Source organism: Dipodomys merriami, unplaced genomic scaffold (genome assembly GCF_024711535.1).
Source record: "Dipodomys merriami isolate MVZ:Mamm:240054 unplaced genomic scaffold, mDipMer1.0.p SCAF_21, whole genome shotgun sequence".
Taxonomy (NCBI): Eukaryota; Metazoa; Chordata; class Mammalia; order Rodentia; family Heteromyidae; genus Dipodomys; species Dipodomys merriami.
Window position 1 is genome coordinate 8,136,404 of NW_027203493.1, and position 20,043 is coordinate 8,156,446.

At 48.8% G+C, this 20,043-nt stretch overlaps 1 long non-coding RNA gene across 2 annotated transcripts; it reads right to left on the reverse strand.

Annotated features, from left to right (window-relative positions):
- Nucleotides 1–14,704: 14,704 nt before the first annotated feature.
- Nucleotides 14,705–18,466, reverse strand: LOC138833737 (uncharacterized). 2 transcript variants are annotated; one of them, XR_011373949.1, is made up of 2 exons: nt 18,383–18,466; nt 14,705–16,968 (listed from the first exon to the last, which is right to left on the reverse strand). It is a non-coding gene; the product is annotated as an uncharacterized lncRNA (long non-coding RNA). The 2 variants fall into 2 exon arrangements; XR_011373950.1 differs by lacking the exon at nt 18,383–18,466 and adding an exon at nt 18,019–18,250.
- Nucleotides 18,467–20,043: the final 1,577 nt, after the last annotated feature.

A 20,043-nucleotide genomic window follows, 5' to 3' on the forward strand; every position in this document is an offset into this window, starting at 1 on the left:
TGGTGGTTAACTGGAGATAAGAGTCTCACAGTGGGGCTGGGAAGGTGGCTCAGTGGTAGAGCGCTTGCCTTGCATGCATGAGGCCCTGGGTTCGATTCCTCAGCACCACATAAGCAAAAAAGAAAAAAAGCCAGAAGTGGTGCTGTGGCTCAAATGGTAGAGTGCTAGCCTTGAGCTGAAGAGCTGAGGGACAGGGCCCAGGCCCAGAGTTAAGACCCCATGACTGGACCCCCCCCCAAAAAAAAAAAAAAGAGTCTCACAGGGACTTTTCTACTTGGGCTGGCTTCCAACTGTGATCCTCAGATCTCAGCCTCCTGTGTAGCTAGGATTACAGGCATGAGCCATCATTGCCTGGCTAATTTTTTTTTTTTTTTTTTTTTTTTTTACTTTAAGCAGTTGTACAAAGGGGTTTCAATGGAATATGTCAGTTTGTGAGTACACTTCCCTCTTTTTCCTTTGCCTTGCTTCCAAAATCTAGCCAATATCTCAAAGGTAGCACAGGCCTCAAGGCCCCAGCTAGGCCACAGACTAGCTCTGAGAGGGGCCCATTTGGGCTTCTCCTTGACTCAAATGTCAGCACTGTAGTGGCTGCATGCAGAAGCCACAGGCAGAGATACAGTGACTCCTTCAGGAAGGCCAGAGTCTTCTGTTGGAAAAGATGGGTTGAAACTGACCAGCTCCTCCAAGTTCTGGCTATATGACCTTGGCATCCCAGAGGTTCAGTACCAGCCAGGTGCTGGTGGCTCACACCTGTAATCCTAGCTGCTCAGGAGGCTGAGATCTGAGGATTGAGTTTCCAGACTTGCCAGGAACATCCACGAGTCTCTTATCTCTGATTAACCAGCAAAATGCTTGGGAAGTAGAGGTGTGGCTCAAGTGGTTGTGGACCAGCATTGAGTGAAAAAGTTATGGGAGAGTGTGAGGTCCTGTTGATGAGGATGATAATAGATCATACCCCCTCCAGGAGTTGGAGGATTCAACCTGGCATTGCACAAAAAGCGACTCAGCATTTTGTGCCCACCTGTCAAATGGCTAAAACACTGAGGAAGAGCACTGAGACTTGTATGGCTCCTCTGCCTCCCCCACCCAAACAAGTCTCTGACCCAAGCTCTCGTCTGGAGTGGCAGAGAAGGGGCAAAGTCTCTGTGCCCAGAATTCCCAGGTGCTGCATCCTGTGCTTGGGAGTGAGTGACAAGAGGAGGGAGATAATGTGGGAGGGTGAATGGAGGGAGCTAGCTGCTGAGTCCCAGATGCCAGGGAAATGGGTGCCAGTCCCTAGGGTTGGGAGACTAAACAGTGCCCACCCTCCAATTCAGACCTTCCGATGTTTGTGCTTCCCAATTTGATGGCCCCACAATGGGTGGACCCCTCTTCCCCTTTTTATCCACAGCCATGTTCAATGGAGGTCAAATGGAGGTCTCCTGATACCTAGGTTGTTGTCATTGTTATTATTATTATTACTATTACTACTACTATAGAATGGCATGGCTAGACGTTGTGGAGCATACCTTCAATCCTAGCACTTGGAAAGATCTCTAGTTAGAAACTAGTCTAGGCTAGATAGTGAGATCAAGGCTAACCCAAGCTACATACCATTTTCCTGTTTCAAAGAACCAAGAGCTGAGGATGTACCCTGGTGGTCAAGTTTTTTACTAATCCAGAGGCCCTGGGTTTGATCCCTAGTTCTGAGATGCTCTAGAGCTTGTGTGTGTGTGTGTGTGTGTGTGTGTGTGTGTGTGTGTGTGTGTGTGTGTGTGTGTGTGTAAAGGTGTGTGTTGCCTTTTGTTGTTGTTGGTGGTGGTCCTAGGGCACTGTCCCTGAACTCTTTTGCTCAAGGCTAGTACTCTACCACTTTTCAGCCACAGCACCACTTCTGGTTTTCTGGTGGTTAACTGGAGATAAGAGGCTCACAAACTTTCCTGCCTGGGCTGGCTTTGAACTGCATCCTCACATCTCAGCCTCCTGAGCGGCTAGGATTATTACAGATCCAATCAGGGGACCAGAACCCAGATTCCACAGAAGAAATGCTTAGACAGTTAACAAGACTTATAAGGAGTGGAACAGACAAAACAGAGATCTGTAGCAGTGGAAATTGTCCCTCTTCCGAAGTCTAGGAAAACATAGGGAGGAGATGGTGGTCCTATCTCCTTAGGGATTGGAGCTGCTCAATGGGAAAGGGAGATGCAAAGGGAATTCAGCCATAGCCAAAGATGCCACTCAAAGTTAGGGATGAAGAGAAATACCAGACCTCATCTTCCCTGAGTGTTTTCACTGGGTAACTCTAGTCAGAATCTAGTTGACAAGGGGGTTTGGGGCATGTTATTTGCCCTCCAGAATGTTGCGCAGAAAAGAGAAAGGGACCCGGTGCTGGTGGCTAACACCTGTAATCCTGACTACTCAGGAGGATGAAATCTGAGGATTGTGGTTCCATGCCAGTCCAGGCAGGAAAGTCTGTGAGAATCTTATCACCAATTAGCCACCAGAAAACTGGAAGTGGTGCTGTGGCTCAAAGTGGTAGAAGGATAGCCTGAGCAATACAGCTCAGGGACAGAACCCAGACCCTGAGTTCAAGCCCCACGACTGACAAAAAAAAAAAAAAAAAAGAAAGAAAGAAAATAAAAAGAAAGGCAAGGAATAGATGTGACAAAGCAAATGAGGATCCAGACATCTTCAAGGCCAGGTCTTGCTTCTGTGGTCTCCTCTGTTGCAGGACTCCTACCTAGTAGAGGGTTGATGGGCAAATTTTCACTGTAGGTGCTCATGTGAAGACCTCTGCACCCCCTTAGCTGGGCCTCTTCTGACCCAGTGCTGGTTGGGTTCAGTGGACCCTGACAATACTGGTCATTTCCTTTGTGGACTTCACCACTGCCTCATGGTCATCTGTCTTTGTCCTTCACTCCAATAATTGTAGTCTTCTCTCTGGTCCTGACTTTCTCCCCATCGGCACTGAACTGTCTTGCCAATGCCAGCCAAAGGAGATGCTACCAAATTCCAAAGATCTCACTCTAAGTTTGCTGGTGAAGAACCCCAGCTGGGGTGGTTCTGTCCCTTAGTAACTTGTAGCCTATGATTTCACTTCTCTGAGCCTCAGTTTTCTCACCTCTAAAATGGGAAGAATAATGGTACAAACCCTGCAGGACTGTTGTGAAGATTAAATAAGCTACTATAGGTAGAAGGTAGAGCACGGTGCTGAGGATGTAGTAGTTGCTCTGGAAATGGGCACCTGAAAGGAAGTAGAGAAGAAAACAGAGACACTTCAGACTCAAGAAGAAACATCTTTGGACTGCAAAGAGCTGGATGACCAAGATGGCTAACGCTTCTGTATCCAAGTTGGTCAAGAAATGATGCAGGACTTTCCTTCTCTGCTTCCAAAGCTGCACATAACTGAGTGGAGGAGTAGAGCCCTCATGCTGGAAAGGAAATGTTTTGCTGATTTGCCCACCTGTACAACCATGGATATTTGGATCAGGAGACCAAGAGGATCTAGAGGCCACCTAGTTCTGGAAAGCTGAGGTCTTAACCTTTCAGGAGGTATTATATGTTTAGCACTAGAAGGGTCTTAAGTCTGGTGGCAGAATGACTCCTGAGAGCCTCAGTAGAGCCATCGTACATTGGAGCTTGAAGGTGGGGTGTTTCTGCTAGAAGATGTTCCAGTATGCCTAGTTCTACCCTTTTGTTTTACAGCTGAAGCCTCACCTCCCTGAAAGCTATAGTTTGGATAAGTGGGTTTTTTTTTTTTGTCGTTGTTGTTGTTGTTTTGGCCGGTCATGGGGGCTGAATTCTGGGCCTGGGCCCTGTCCCTCAGCTCTTCAGCTCAAGTATAGAGCTCTACCACTTGAGCCACAGCGCCACTTCTGCGTTTTCTGCTTATGTGGTGCTGAGGAATCCAACCCAGGGTCTCATGCATGCAAGGCAAGCACTCAACCACTGAGCTGCCTTCCCAGCCCCTGGATAAGTGTTCTTAAAGGCACATTAGTGCTCTTGGAGGGGTGGTGGTGGTGGTGGTGGTGGTGGAGCCTATAAGGGGCGGGGCTTAGAGGGAGGAAGTTAAGTCACTAAGGGTGTACCTTTAAAGGGATATTGGGACTCTAGTTTTTCCAGTCTCCCTTTGCTTCAAGGCCTCCTCTGCTACACACTTCCATCATGATCTGCTGAGCTGCCACAGCTCCACAGTGACAAGGCCAAAATGACTACTGTCATCATGAGCCAAAATAAACATTTCCTCTTTCAGCTGATTCTCTCAGGTATTTTGTAACGGTGATGGGAAAACTGTGTGAGTAGCCGGTGGATGAACCCAAGAGGAATTTTCGAGAGATAAAGTCAATGGAACACCTTTGGAGTTCAAGCTAGTTCAGCTAGAAAGAGAAAGGCTTATGGTTTACCTATGAGGTTGTCATTGTAGATACCAGATGAAAACTCTAGATTGGGCATTTAGTCCACAATTTTTTTATTTTTTATTTTGTCAATAGGGGGTTTGAACTTAAGGTATAGGTGCTGTCCCTGAGCTTTTTTGCTCAAAACTTGGCGCCACAGCACTTCTGGTTTCCTGGTAGATAATTGGAGATAAGAGTGTCATAGACTTTCCTGCTGGGCTGTGTTTGAACATTGATCTTCAGATCTCAGCTTCTTGTGTAGCTAGGATCATGGGCATGAGCCACCAGTGCCTGGCCCACGAATATTTACTGACATTGGACAATATCTGTACACTAAGTCTTGTACTTGGCACCGTGGGGATTTGAAGAGGAGTGAAGGTTAAGATGTGATAGAAAGTCAAGTCAAGCTGACTTCAACAACAGGATATTTGGTTGGCTCACAGTGCTGCAAGTCTAGATGTAGGATGATGTGATGTGCTAAACTATATTCTCCCAAATATCATGAGGTGAAGACCAACTCAGTATGACGGTATTTGGAGACAGGGCATTTCAGGAGTTAAATCATAAGGATAAAGTCCTAACTCAACAGGACTGGTGTCCTTATAAGAGCAAGAGAGGGGGCTGGGAAGGTGGCTCAGTGGTAGAGCGCTTGCCTTGCATGCCTGAGGCCCTGGGTTCGATTCCTCAGCACCACATAAGCAAAAAGAAAAAAAAAAGCCGGAAGTGGCGCTGTGGCTCAAGTGGTAGAGCGCTAGCCCTGGGCTGAAGAGCTGAGGGACAGCGCCCAGGCCCAGAGTTCAGGCCCCACGACTGGACCAAAAAAAAAAAAAAAAAAAAGAGCAAGAGAGCCAGAGATCCCTCTTCCTTCATGCCAACACAGAGAAGATCCTAAGTAAAGACATAGCTATGAAGAAGGATGACACCTACAAGGCAGAAACCAGTGCAGGTGGCAGTTTGACTTTGGATTTTGGCCTCCATAGCTGTGAGAGAGAAAGAAAAAAAAAATCTGTTGTCTAAGCTGCCCAGTGTATGTTTTGTCATGGCAGCTTGAGCAGACTGATACCATAGCTTTCTAGTTGTTTGGAGACTCTGAATGTGTTCCCTGAGGTCCTCTCAGCTCTGCCCTCCCTCTGTGAGTAGCCCCATCCTTGACTGGAAGTGAGAGGGCTCAGCAGTGTCCAGAGTAAGAGAAAGGAAGTTATTCCATAAAGTTTCTATAAGAACAAAAGCATTAGTTCCTAGAAAGCCACAGCCCACTTTCCTTCTAACTATTTGCCTAACAAGGGCACTTGCTTAAACTTGAACCTACTCCCAAGACTTGAGAAGTCCCTGTGTAAAGTTTTTTTTTTTTGGGTCAGTCGTGGGGCTTGAACTCTGGGCCTGGGTGCTGTCCCTCAGCTCTTCAGCTCAAGGCAAGCGCTCTACCACTTGAGCTACAGCACCACTTCTGGTTTTTCTGGTGGTTATTGGAGATAGGAGTCTCATGGTCTCTCCTGCCCGGGCTGGCTTTGAGCCGCGATCCTCAGATCTCAGCCTCCTGAGTAGCTAGGATTACAGGCATGAGCCACCAGTGCCCAGCTCCTGTGTAAAATTTTGTAGAGTATGGGAAAAGTTAGTGTAACACTCCAAATACAGAAGTGTAACTAAAATCGAAATGTATGTTTCTTTCATATAAACATGCAGGGCTGGGAAGGTGGCTCAGTGGTAGAGTGCTTGCCTTGTATGCCTGAGGCCCTGGGTTCGATTCCTTAGCACCACATAAACAAAAAGAAAAAAGCTGGAAGTGGCGCTGTGGCTCAAGTGGTAGAGCGCTAGCCTTGAGCTGAAGAGCTGGGGGACAGCGCCCAGGCCTAGAGTTCAGGCCCCATGACCGGACCCCCCAAAAAACAAACAAACAAACAAACAAAAAAGCATGTTAAAAAAGCAGTTCAAGAACAATGGGAGAGCTTGGTCATCCTCCACATGTGGTTTCTTTTTTCCAGATCCAGGTCAGGAAGAAAAGTGCAGGAAAAGAGTTAAGGAAGTACTACAGATTCCTTCAGAGGGCACAGTTTAGGAATGGTGCAATCATTTTGGCTCATTATCCATTGGTGAGAACTCAGACTCATGGCCATATCAAGATGCAAGGGAAGCTGGGAAATGTAGTCCAATAAAGCAGCCATCTACCCTGAGGAAAGCCAGTTCTGGTTTTTTGTTTTGTTTTGTTTGGGTGGTACTCAGGTTTGAGTTCAGGACTCATGCTTCTCAGACAAGGAGTCTAACACTTGAGCCATATCCTGAGTCCTTCAGGCTTTTGTTATTTTGGGGATAAGGTCTTATTTTTTATCTGCTATCATCCTATTTATGCTTCCTCCATAACTAGGTGACTGTTGCTTGAGAAGAGGGTCTCCTGAACATTCCCCCCCTCTGTCCCCTCTCCCCCCCCCCCCCCAAGCTGGCCTCAAAGCTCAATCCTCCTGATATCTATCTCTTGAGTAGTTAGGATTACAGGTGTGAGCCACCACTACCAGTTCTATTCTTTGTTTCTTTTTTCTTTCTTTTCTTTTTTAGTCAGTCATGGGGCTTGAACTCTGGGCCTTGGCACAGTCACTGAACTCTTCAGCTCAAGGCTATGTTCTACCACTTTGAGCCACAGCAGTACTTCTGGTTTTCTAGTGGTTAATTGGAGATAAGAGTCTTATAGACTTCTTGCCCAGGCTGACTCTGAACCTCAATCTTCAGATCTCAGCCTCCTGAGCAGCTAGGATTGCAGGCATGAGCCACCAGCACCTGGTACCAGTTCTATTCTTAAAAAAAAGAAAAAGAAAAAGAAAAAGAAAGGGCCAGTGCCTATAATCCTAGCTGTTCAAGAGGCTGAGATCTGAAGATCATAATTCAAAGTCAGCCTGGGTAGGAAAGTTTCCACTGAGCTACCAAAAAAGCTGGAAATGGAGCTGTTGCTCAAATGATAGAGCCCTAGCCTTCAGTTAAAAAGCTCAGGGACAGTGCCCAGGCCCTGAGTTCAAGCCCCAAGACTGGCATCAAATAAAGAAAGAAAGAAAAAGGGTTAATGGACCAGGGAGCTCTTTGCTGGGTATTATTAACTTAAACTCAGGTTCTTGAATCAATTTTTAGGGAGGGTAGTGGTCCTACCCATGAGGGGGACAAGGTTGTCAACTTATACTTTGGCCTATGGGCATGCTTAACCCTCTGCAGTCTGGATATGCTGGTAATAACAGCTTCATTCACTGGTACTTAAAAATTGTAAACTGCTTTGTACTTCCTTGGCTTCTCCTAGGAGGGAGAATGGGCAAGTAATGAAGCAGAGTCTACTTTATTACCTGCCCATGAGGTCCTCAGACTCTGAGAAAAGGGACAGATTTAAACAGACAATTATGGTTCCATGTGACAAATAGTAAGGGGGAAGCAATACAGAAAGCCCAATGAAAATCGATGGAGAAATAAAGACAATGCATCTTAGAAGAGACAGAGTATGATGCATTCAGTTTAGCTGGGTCTTACCTAATATGTGGGAATTTCCCACATGGTTTGGGGTTGGGGAGGGCACTTCAGACAAAAGGAATGAACGACAGAAAAAATAAAAAGTTTGGAGGTGTGGATGCCTCCAGGGTGTGGCTCGTGGGCAGTCTGGCCAGGGAGTGGAATCTGGGAGGATGGTTGGGATAGGCTAAGGAAGGACACCTGAAGGCCACAGGAAAGGAATTGAATGTCTGGCAGGCCTCTGAGATCCACCAGGATTTTTAAGCCAGGGGAGACATGATCAGATCTGTGTCTTTTCTCTGAGGCAAGAACTGGAGGCTGACTCGTTAGGAAGTTATTTCACAAATTTGGTTGAGTAATGAAGAGAGCCTGAATCAGATCAGGGGTTTGGTGGTGGGAATGTAGGCCAGGAGACAGTTTTCAGAGAGTTTTGTGGTAGGATGACAGAAGGCAGTAACTGGTTGGTTGAGGGCGAGGGGGTGGTGGTTTCAAGCTGGCTAAATATGATCCTAAGTTTACATGCCTATGCTAGGAAGCCAGAGAAAGACTACAGGAAATATGAGTTTGGGGTGGGGTGGGAGGTATCAGTAAGGGGAGAAAATCCTTTCCACTGTCCTGATCTTGTTTCATGACACATTTCTTTGGGTTCCTTAAATGTACAGTAGTCTCTTAATTGAGGCATCTGAACCCCGTGTTCTCCCTTACTCTCAGATCTCCAACTGGCTGATTCCTCACTTCCTTCATGAGCCTCTTTTTGATTCCCATTATCTTCCACATTTTTTTTTTTTTTAGCACTCCATAGCTTTTCTTTCTATACCTCTCCCTGGTGGTGGTTAAAGGCCTGTTTTCTACACAAACTTGCCATTTCTACGAGAGACAAAGGCCACTTCCTTGTCTGCTGCTCCATTACAATACTGAGGACAGTGCTCGGCACCCAGTAGGCACTCACATAGGACTCCAGGCATCCACAGCTGCTACTGGAAATAAAAGTTGGTCAATAGTTTGAACCTGCATCCATTCAGATGGGATGGAAGACAATGAAGGTGACGCTTCTATAGGCCTGATTTATTATAAATTAGTGGTTCCTTTTTATTTATTTATGTTTTATTTATTTTTGGGCTGGAATTGGGGCTTGAACTCAAGGCCTGAGTGCTGTCCCTTAGCTTTTTCCCATAAGGCTGGTACTCTACCAATTGAGCTCCACTTCCAGCTTTTTGCTGATTAATAGGAAGTAAGAGTCTCATGGATTTTCCTACATGGGCTGGCTTTGAACTTTGATTCTCAGATCTCAGCCTCCTGAGTAGCTATGACTATAAGCTTGAGCCACCAGCGCCCTGAAGATCAGTAATTCTTGACCAGAGATGGTTTTGCCATCTGGCATGCCTGGGGGCATTTTTATTATTTATTTATTTTTTAATCGGTCATGGGGCTTGAATTCTGGGCTTGGGTGCTGTCCCTCAGCTCTGCAGCTCAAGGCTAGTGCTCTACCGCTTGAGCCACAAAGCCACTTCCAGTTTTCTAGTGGTTTATTGGAGATAAAGTCTCACGGAGTTTCTTGCCCGGGCTTGCTTTGAACCACGATCCTCAGATCTCAGCCTCTTGAGTAGCTAGGATTACAGGTGTGAGCCACCGGCACCCGGCCATTTTTTTTTTTTTTTTATCATCATGACTGAGTGTTCGAGCGTTAAATGCTACTAGTATCAAGAGGACAAAAGCCAAGGATGCCGCTAACCCTCCTCCAATGCCCAGAACCCTGCTGGAGAGGCAGGCAAGCCAACTGGCACAGCCAGCTTCCAGTGCAGCTTACTGGCTGTTATGGCCCAAATGAGTAAGAGCAGCAGCATAGCACTGCCATAAGAAATATGGACGTATGATGTGCAGCCAGGAACCACCTTGGATTGGCCTGTGTCAGAGGCCCTAACACCTTGGGCGGTTTCCCCTTAACTGAACTCCCGGCTGTAAGCCCAGTCGGCCCTGCCTGGCGCTCCAGTCCCTCTGACTCACCCCATTGGGTTTCTCCCGCTCTTTGGTGGAAGGGCACCATTCTCTTCCCACCCCAGCCGCCTCGCTGATTATTTTCAGCTTGGCTTGCAGATGCCCAACGCTGCAATTACTCCCCAACCTCAATGGCTCCTTCTGAAAATAACATTTGGGTCGAAGAAAACCTCAGTCTGGTGGGCTGGATTTTATGAAACAGTTAAAGCGTGGGGGTGGGGGTGGGGGTGGGGACAAGAGAATGGCACAGTGGTACAATTAAGAGAAGAATCTGGAAGAAGGGGAAAGAGAAGGAAGAGACGGAAGGGGTGTTGGTAGAGGCTGATGCCTCCCCTTATATGTGTGTGTGTATACACATACACACACACACACACACACACACACACACACACACACACACATATGAATGAGGCAGGGGCCCCTAATCTTTTAGAAGCCATATGCCAAGTCTTCATGTATACCTCTAATGGAAGGTTTTGCTTGTTGTAATGCTTACCCACTCCCCTGATCTTTGAGGCCTGGGAAATTCATGTCTGCCTTGGACCAGAAGAATCCGTCTATGGGCATACCAATCTTTATCCAAGCTAGTGACCATATTTTCCAACCCCCAAATAGGAGACACATGGTCTGACATAGGATTTTTGTTCATTTTCCAAGAGAGTGGCATTCTGGGAAATGTAGTTTTAATGCCCATAGGTGGGATTTGTAAGTAGTTCTATGGTCAATGGAGGAGGGCCCCATGAGACATTCACAAAGGAGACTCTTGTGAACACAGAGGCACGTGGGTAATTTAGTTCAGAGAAGAAAATGAAACACCAGAAATGGAAAACCTGGTCAGGTGGAGGGGATGTAGGAATGAGGTCAGAAATATTTAGAAGCACGTATTGGATTCTAAAAGGGGCAGATTGGGGTATGGGTGATGGGGTGGGGGCTGAATGAGGGGTGGGGGGAAAGCTGTACTGGAAAAAGCTTAGTTCTGGAGTTAACCAGACATAGGATCAAGTCCAGACTGTATTATTCCCCTGAGGGTGACCAAAGAAGCAACTTAGCTCCCTGGGCCTCCTTACCTGCTAAATGGAAGTAGGGACAGATCCCACATCCTGCAGTTATTGAGAACATGCTTGCTTCCAGGTGATGGGTGTGCTCAATAGAATGCAGGTGGGAAGAACACTGGAGCTCAGTGTCTCCCAAGTGATTTCAGAGTGCTGTTCTTTGCCCTGTCCTCATTTTCGTCTGGTATGTGTCACCTATTAAACTTCCCCTGTGGGACCTTTTGGAGCCAGCCCACCAGTTCACTTGGGTACTGGTGCCCTGGAGAAGGGACGTAGGGAACCATAGTACCCCTCTGCCTTCTGTACAGATGTCTCCATTACTCTGGAGTTGGGAGAGGAGGGCTTCCTCTGTGCCTCACTTGCGGGTCCCTTCCGTGTGCCAGGTACTGAGCCAGGCCCTGAGGATACAGAAGAGAGCAAAGCACAGATTCTGTGTTCACCCAAAGAGCTTCTAGTCCAGTGGTGGATGCAGATAATCACACTACAGTGTTAAGTGCCATAATTCAAGTAAGTATCAAAAGACATAACAGACATAACACACCGAAAGGTCCCAACATATCCAGAATTAGAAACAAGGAAGGGGCTCCCAGAGAAAGAGACTTCGAGACTGGGATACTTGTCTTGATTGGATAGGTCAAAGGTGTAGGAAGCTCAAATCCTTGGGTCATGCAGTTATTAATGGCAGAGGTAGTATTTGAGCCTGGGTTGACTTGGTTCTCGTTCCCCAGCTCTGTGGAGCCTGTCATCAAAGCCCTGGCATTTGAGCTTTGGCTTTGAAAAAGGAGTACGGTTTGGAGGGAAAACCTGAATCCTCTGAGAGTATAGACAGCAGTGTAGACACCTCCTAGGCTGTCATGAGGGGCAAGAATGTGTACTGTGCTTAGAACAGCACCTGAAACAGTCACTCAATATGATAGCTATTCTTACCTCCCGAGTTTCCTTCCAAATGCAGTAGGCAAGACAATTTTAGCTAACACATATACATTTTTTTATTTGAATAGTTCTGAGTCTATTTTCAGGCTGTGGTTTCACTCATGTTATTGCTTAGGGCAAGAATACATTAAGAAGGGAATCAATTTAAGCTTAATTTAGAGGACAAGTTATAAAATAAAAGTAAAAATATAGACTACAGTTGGAATATGTATGTGGGAGAAAAATCATGCAGGCGATACCTAAGCGGCTGAAAAAGTTGCCACCCAACCTGTGATGCCATGTTCCCTTCTGCAAAACAAACCCTTCTGAGACAAGAGGCCTGACTGAGCTAATGAGCTTTGGAACCCGACAGAATATCTCAGACTGGGAGGATCGCAAAAAGAGGTGGAATCCAAAGGTCCCGGTCCAAAAACCAAGAGCCAACTCTTCAACTTGGCTCTGCCGGCGCATTTTGGGGCGATTTGGGCCTCTCTCTCTATCCCTTTTTAAAAAAAAATCACTGGGTCAATCAGTCAACCAATGCCTCAGGAGAAGGTTAATTAAGCTCAGATCTCGGTTGCAAGCTGCCAAAAGGTCCCCACGCCCGCCGGCCCCGCCCCACTATCAGGCCCCGCCCCCAGCCCGCCCCCTGCACATCTGGAGAAAAGCTTTTTGTCCAGCCCCGCCCCGCAAGGCAGTGCTGCAGCCCGCGCATGCGCGTTAGCCCAGTGCTGGTGCTCCACGGTAGGGCTCCACTCCCAGAACTGCGGCATTGCAAACTGTTGCATCAGACATCAAGCGGCCGGCGGGGCCGCCAGGGTTTCTAGGAAGATAGGAAGGGTTTGCGCTCCTCTGTGGTCTCTTGGGAGCACTGGCTGTCACTCACGGTGTTTACACTCCAGTAACAAGATCTCCTAAAAATCTCAAGCTTGCACCGGTCAGGGTCCGTCCTTTGCCACCACCACTCCTGCCCCCATTCATTATGGGCCCCAGGCTGGACCAACTGGACTGGTTTCCATCTGCTTCATTCATTCATTCATTTTTGCAAGCGCTGGAGCTTGAATTCAGGGCCTGGGCGCTGTCCCTTAGCCTTTTGATTCAAGGCTGGCACTCTACCACTTGGTTAATTGAAGATAAGAGTGTCACACACTTTCCTGCCAGAGTGGCTTTGAACCATGATCCTCAGATCTCAGCCTCCTGAGTAGCCCACCAGCACCAGGCTAGGTCTGCTTTATTAATGGCCAGGATCCTGAAGGAATGAGAGGGTTTGATTTCTCTTCCCCAGTACAAGAATGCCCCTGAGGAATTTCACACTCTGTGAAAGTGCAAAGCTAATTTCCCCAGACAAGCGCACTATAGCCCATTCCCAAAAGGGCTTGGCCAGCTCCCAGCAGGAATGCTTAGAGCTTTCCAAATCTCTTTTCCTCAGCAACTGGATGTGCAGTCCGAGTGAGGAGCCTTTCTAGCACTTCACTGTGGGTGGCTGGACTTATGTCCTTCCCAAATAAATCTTCCTCTTGGCTTATCTCAGGTCCACATGTAATGGAGATTTTGGACACCAGCCAGAGAATGCACAACTCCAAACTCACACATAGGTGGCTCTAAAGAGTTCCCTTGATTCACATGGCTCAGCAACTATGGTCACAGAAAACCTGACATCCCCACTCTCCCCTTTCTAATCTCTGGACCACTGCCTTTCTAAAAGGGAGAAAAAAATAATACTGCTGCACCTAGAAGGGATTGTGGCAGTCTTGGGGGACAAAAAACGTTCTAAATGGATTTTCAGGGACCAAAATCTGAATCCTACCCTACAATCTTCCATTTATTTATTTACTTATTAGGACAGTTCAAGACCAAGATCATTCAGTATTAATAGATTTTCCAGGAAGACAAAAACTGGCAGTTTACCTCAAGCATTTTGTCTTTTTTTTTTTTTTTAGGGTGTTGGTGGTGAAAGTTTATTGGACCAAATAACCTGGAGAGTAAAATAAACCCAGTGTTTTGCCTTCTCATTATTGTCAATCACTCCATCCTCAGATTTAATCATCTTGGGGGGGGGAGAACTCAAAAGACTGGTAAGTATTCTCTAGTGCATCCCTTGCCAGACGGTCAGTTTTGTTTGTTTAAAGCAGCACTTTGCTGGGAACAGTGAAGCACATGGCAATGTGGGATTTTCATTGTAATAAAGCCTTCTTGAGTACGGCCTGAGCCACTTCGGTCACATTAATGGAGTTCCCAAGATAACAAGAAACGGATGGGAAAGAGTGTTGGCAGGGTGCTAGAGCTGGAACGTCCCCGAGTCCTGCTCCTGGAGGCAAATCTAGGTCCAAACCTTCTGCCATATGGGTAAGTTCAGGGAGCTATGGCCTCAGGGAACTGCCAGGAGCACACAGAGCATCAGATATTTCTAAGCAATAGTCCCCAGCTGGAGAAGCAAGTTCTTTATTATCTTGGGGCCAGGCATAAAAGTTGGAGACATAGCTGAGATCATCCTGGACAGAGAGAGAGGAGACGCAGCCTTAGGGAAAAGCAAAAGGGAGACCCTGAGTTCAATCCCCAGTCCAGGGGATGGGACTGGAACCAGGAAATCAGAAGCCAGTGGGAACAAGAGAAGGTAGGCTCAGGATTTCTATTGGGGTCTCTGCATGCCCAAGCACTGCTACTTGGCAGGTTTTTGGTACATATCTGTGGAATGAATGCACTGAAGGAATGAGGGGAGGTGCCTAGGACAAAGCAAGTGTCAGTTGGGACACTCTGATTCTCTCATGTTGGAGCAGGGAGGGGAATTCTGGTATAACAGACTTAGAGAAAGCTAGGGATGTAGCTCAAGTGGTACAGCATGTGAAGCACTGGCTTCAATGTTCAGCAAAAAGGACAACAGAACCAGATCCATTAAGTGGGCTATTTTTCATTTTATTTTTTCACCTGGGTTTCCCTAGTTGGAGAAGCCACCTGTTGGTAATTCTACAGCTGAGCAGAATAAAATAAAATTAAATAAGTACAGCAGTGTCCCCGACGGTCAGGGATACAGACATGAGCTAAAGGTAGATTCCACTTTCTCACTGGCACTCACATCTTCCCCACACCATACAGACCCAGACAAAGCTCCTGTTCTAAGAGCTTATGATCTAAATTCCTTGTGGAAAGTCTGCCTTGGAGATGCTTAAGGTACCTCATTTAGTCCTCATTTCCACTTCAAGTCATGTCTCTGCTTCCTGAGAACCCACCACATTTTAAGTTTGTAGCTGGGCCTTCCTTCTGCTTTTGCTATTTTGGTGCCAATTTAAAGGGTGGAGAGAGCCACATTAATTTTAAAATAAAACACAAATAGCAAAATGAGACTTGGTTGAAGTAAAAACCACAGAAGGGATTTTTTCCCCCTGTCTTCCATATTTTTCAGATTTTCCTAGAACCACCTTTGTTTCCTTAAGCCCAGACATAGAAAGTGAGTGGGCTCCTCTGGATGCACTTCCAAACTCGGGCAAAAACCCTCCAGCCTTGCCTTGCATCTTTAGGCTTTGCTTTTTTTTTTTTTTTTTTTTTTTTCTGTTTTAGACATTTGAGTCCTCAAGTGGGGCCAAGAAAGCTAGTCAAGCCTCCCATCGACTCAATGTGGCACACTCTGTGTGTGTGTGTGTGTGTGTGTACTGGGGCTTGAACTCAGGGCCTCATGTGGGGCCTGGCTTTTTTGCTCAAGGCTGGTGCTCTACCATTTGAGTCATACCTCCACTTCCAGCTTTTTGGCTTCAAACCTCAATCCTCAGATCTCAGCTTCCTGAGTAGCTGGGATTACAGACATCGGCCACTGGGCCTAGTGATCGATTATTTTTTAAGGGTATCCCTTTGTAGCTCAGACTGACAACTCTTCATCCAACTTCCTCCACCTCCCAGGTGCTGAGATGATTGGAGTTCACCACCATCCTGGGCTCTGGGTGCTGTTAAAGTAGGTTGTATCTTACCTATTCTGAACATTTGTGTCAGCTTGTCCAAATTCTGAGTGGTGGGAATACAGCTTTAAAGGCAAATGCTCCACTTACCAGTTTCTGGACCTCATCCATCCAATGGGAATAAAGATCCACACCTCTCAGAGCTGTGGTGAATCAATGAGTCAAGACCTAAATAGGGCTCAGGGCTCAGAGGCAAAAGCAGCTCTCAATAGGCGGTAGCTATTATGAAAATAGATCCTGGCATCTGTCTACTCCCTCCTTAACCAATTCCCCCCACCCCACTCTTATTTTGGAAAAAGAAAAAAATCGATATTCATTCCAAGTGGATGATTTATCCCCATTTTTCAGACCATGCCAGAAGGGGACCTGAGGCTGAGTTGAATTTGCAAACACTTGGGCCTTTTAATGGTATGGAATACTTCTCCTTGTCTCCCAAGCAGCAGGTGACCGAACCCTTAGGCAGGAACTTGGGAAGCCCAGGAGGCAGATGGGAAGATGGTAAAGAGGGTGAAGCAGGTCCAGGACTGCCATCAGGAGGAAGGAAAGCTTCCAGGCGTCTTTCTGTCCAATATGTGTCTGTCTGTGGAGGTCCGCCTATCGGCCCCCAGGTCTGGAGATGGGAAGACTCCAGGCGCGAGCGACAGCGCCCTCTGCCGGCCTCAGGAAGCAAGCGCCGCGCGGAAGCCCGGTTCCCCCGGCCGGGGTGGGACTCGCGGCCCCTCCCCCTGCCTCCACCCCGGGCTCCATCCACGCTCGGACCGCTCCGCCGGGGCTCAGACTGTATTCCTTTCTGCTTGGATCTCTACCCTACAGGAGCCGGAGGAGCGAGGACGGTGCTCGGACACACCCGATTCAGGCGGGGATCGAAGAACGCAGGAAGCTACCCAAACCCAGCCCGGGGCTGCGCCTTTTGGGATCCCCGGCCGGAGCTGGCTGGGCCATCGGAGGTGGTTTTGGAAGTGGCATCGCCTATGGTCAAAGACCGCGGGGTTCTGCGGTGCAGAGAAGGAGCCCAAGGTTGGCTTTCTGCCTCGCCCATTTTCCATCTAAGGTGACCTTGGGGCAAGGTACCGAAATCTGCCCATCTTTAAGATGGGTGGCCAGGCGAAGTTCCAGGGCGATCAGACAGCGTGGGTCAGAATTCTGGCACTGACAGTCGCCCAGCTGTGTGCCCTGGGGCAAGTTACTTAACCTCTCGGTTCCGGTTTCCTGCAAAAAATGAGAGATCAGAACGGTACTTACCCTCCAGCGCGGCTGCCTGCAAAACGCTTACTTAACACAGCGCCTGGCACAGAGAAGGCGCTCAATAAATGGTGGCTATTACGGTTGTGGTCGTCTTTATTACGAGCGCGGAGCACTGGAGCAGAGCTCTGGCCGTGGCTATTGTTAGTCTCGTTCTCGGCTCCGGCAATTTCTTTCCGGACATTGTTATCTTTATTCTTATTCTAAAAACCCTGGCGCTTGCTTGCGTTTCTAATCACTCGTCGAAAGACAAGCCAGGCTTCCCGCCTGTTCCTCCGTTCCCGGGGAGGAGGTGGAGGACGCGGCCGTGGGCAGCGCTGGCCGGGGTCTCCCCGGGAGGAAGCCGGCCTGCGTCCCGGCCACCTCCGCCCCGCGCCCCGGGTCGGCGCACGTCAGAGCCGCAGTGACGTCGCCGGGCCTCGAACCCGGGGCGGCGCAGCGCTGGGGCGGGAAGGGGGGGGGGAGGAGGAAAGGGTGGCGGGAGGGGGAGGGGGCGCGCGGCTGCGCACGCGAAGAGAGGAGAGGGAGGGGGGCGGCCCGGGTCGGGAGGGGGCGCCCGCCCGCAGGCCGAGCCTCCGCACGGGCTCCCCGGGTCCCCCGCGTCCCGAGGTGGCTCTCCGGGCGGCGGCAAGGCCGGCGGTGCCCCGAGCGCCGTCCGCGGGGCGCACCTGGGGCTCCGCGTGCAGCCGCTTTGTGGGGAGGGGGCTGACCTCCCTCCCTCCCTCCCCCGCAGCCTTGCTCTGGGTCAGCGCGCTGGGCTCGGGTCCGGGGCCAAGCCCTCGGTGGTCCGGGGTGCAGCGCCGCCCCTCGCAGGCGCCTCCCCGCCCGCCGCCCGCCCGCCCGCCGCCCGGGCGCGCCCTGCCCTCCGCAGGCCCGCCGCCCCGCTTGACTTGCCCGGCACGCATCTCCAACTTGCCGCATCCCGCCTCGGTCCTCCCCGCCGGAGCGGGCGCGGGCGCCACGCCGAGGTCACGGCGCGCAGCCTCCCCTCCCCACCCCAGCCGTCCTCGGCCAGACCTTGTACTACAGTGCGCCGCACAGATTCCCGCAAAGGTCTTCCATCCCCGCGCCCCCCGCCTCCACTCCGCGGGGCCCCCGCCACCGAGAGAAGCCGCGCCTGGCCAGGCAGCGGTAGGGCGGGCCTGGGTGTGGGGGGGAGGGCGGAGGGGACGCCATCCAGGCTCTTCCTGTCTTCGGAGACACCCCGACCTGCCTGCCATTTGCTGACAGGAGCGAGTCCCTGCACCACGGCAGGTGTCCCGTGTTGTTATTTGCTGTTGGCTCTAATAGAAGGGATTGGACCCTCCCCTCCCCCCCCACTGGCTTCCTTTTACTCATAACCCATCCCCCCCACACCCCCAAACTCAAGACGGTGAGTCACCCCTTCAAGGACGCCCCCTCCTCCCTTCTGCTGTCTGGCTGACTGAAGTGTCTCAGGGCCTCCTGCTGATTTCTGTCATGTTTGGGAGAGAGCCCTGACCTTTCAAGATGGCCAACGTCCTGTGCCCGCCCCCAGCCCAGCCCCTTCCTTCCACGGCTCGAGTGTCCACCCTTTCCGTCTCAGGTCTTTGCACACGTGGTTCTTTCTGCCTCGATCCCTCTCCACCCTTCCTCACTTGATTTTTCCACTCTTCCTCCTCAAGGAAGTAAGCACCATTTCCTCCCAGGAGCCTTCCCTGCGCCTTCACTTCACCCTTCCGAAACTCAGTCAAATCCGCCTTTGATAAGGTGTAAGTTCAGTCCTAAAAAAATAGAAATCTGACGCGTGTCAAAACTACAGAGAAAATATAGACACATTCTCCCCTCCTCCCTCTGTCAAAACATTGCCCTATTTAATTCAGCTCTTTTGCCAGGCGTGGTGCTTCATCCCTGTAATCCTAGCGACTTTGGAAGCTGAGCTTGAGAGGACTGAAGTTTGAGGCCAGCTTGAGAAAGAAAAGTTCTCACAACCCCTTCTCAACCTAGCTGAGCATGGTGGCTGTGGGCTGATCACCCTAGCTACCTGGGAGGCTGACTTCAGGAGGATTATGCCTCCAGGCCAGCCCAGGCAGAAAAGTCCAAGAGACATCTCAACAGTAGGAGCTGGGCATACTGACATACACTTTTCATCCTAGCTATGACCGAAAGCTTCAACTAGGCTGGTCACAATCTGGGAATGCCCCCAGACAGGAAGTGAGACTAAAAAAGGACCTGAGACCTAGCTCAGTGGTAGAATACTTGTTTAGCAAGTGCTGGGGCCTTGAGTTCAAATTTAGGTATTGCAAAACAAAACAACACCAAAAACCTTTCATTTAATTTTATTTCATATTTATTTATTTATTTTGTCGGTCATGGGACTTGAACTCTGGGCCTGGGCACTGTCCCTCAGCTCTTCAGCTTAAGGCTAGCGCTCTACCACTTGAGCCACAGTGTCACTTCCAGCTTTCTGGTATTTTATTGGAGATAAGAGTCTCATGGACTTTCCTGACCGGGCTGGCTTTGAACCATGATCCTCAGATCTCAGCCTCCTGACTAGCTAGGATTACAGGTGTGAGCCACCAGCACCAGGCTCTTATAAATTTTTTTAATTAAAAAATTTTAATTGTTATTATAAAGGTATGTACAAAGCAGTTACAGTTACATAAGTCAGGAAATAAGTATATTTCTTTTTGGACAATGTCACCTCTTCCTTTGCAAAAAGAAAAAAAAGATCTTAAAAAAATCTTTAAAAGGATGCGTAAAAGCTTGCAGATCTAGATGTAGGCTCTGAGATCATTTCTGTCCCTCCCCTGTCCTAACTATATCCCTGTATTTGGGGTTCAACATTCCCAAACACACTTTTACATTTTTACTACTTATCTCTGCACCTTGTAAGCACATCATAGAATTGTTAGGTGTTTTTAAAAAAATATTTTATTTTGTCATCTTTAGTTGAACCTTGAAGAACTAGCATCATACTAAATATATAATTCTGGAACTGGAGGTGTAGCTCATGGGGTAGAACACTAGCCTTGAGTGGAAAAAGCCAAGGGAGAACGGGAGGGCTTGAACTCAAGCCCCAGT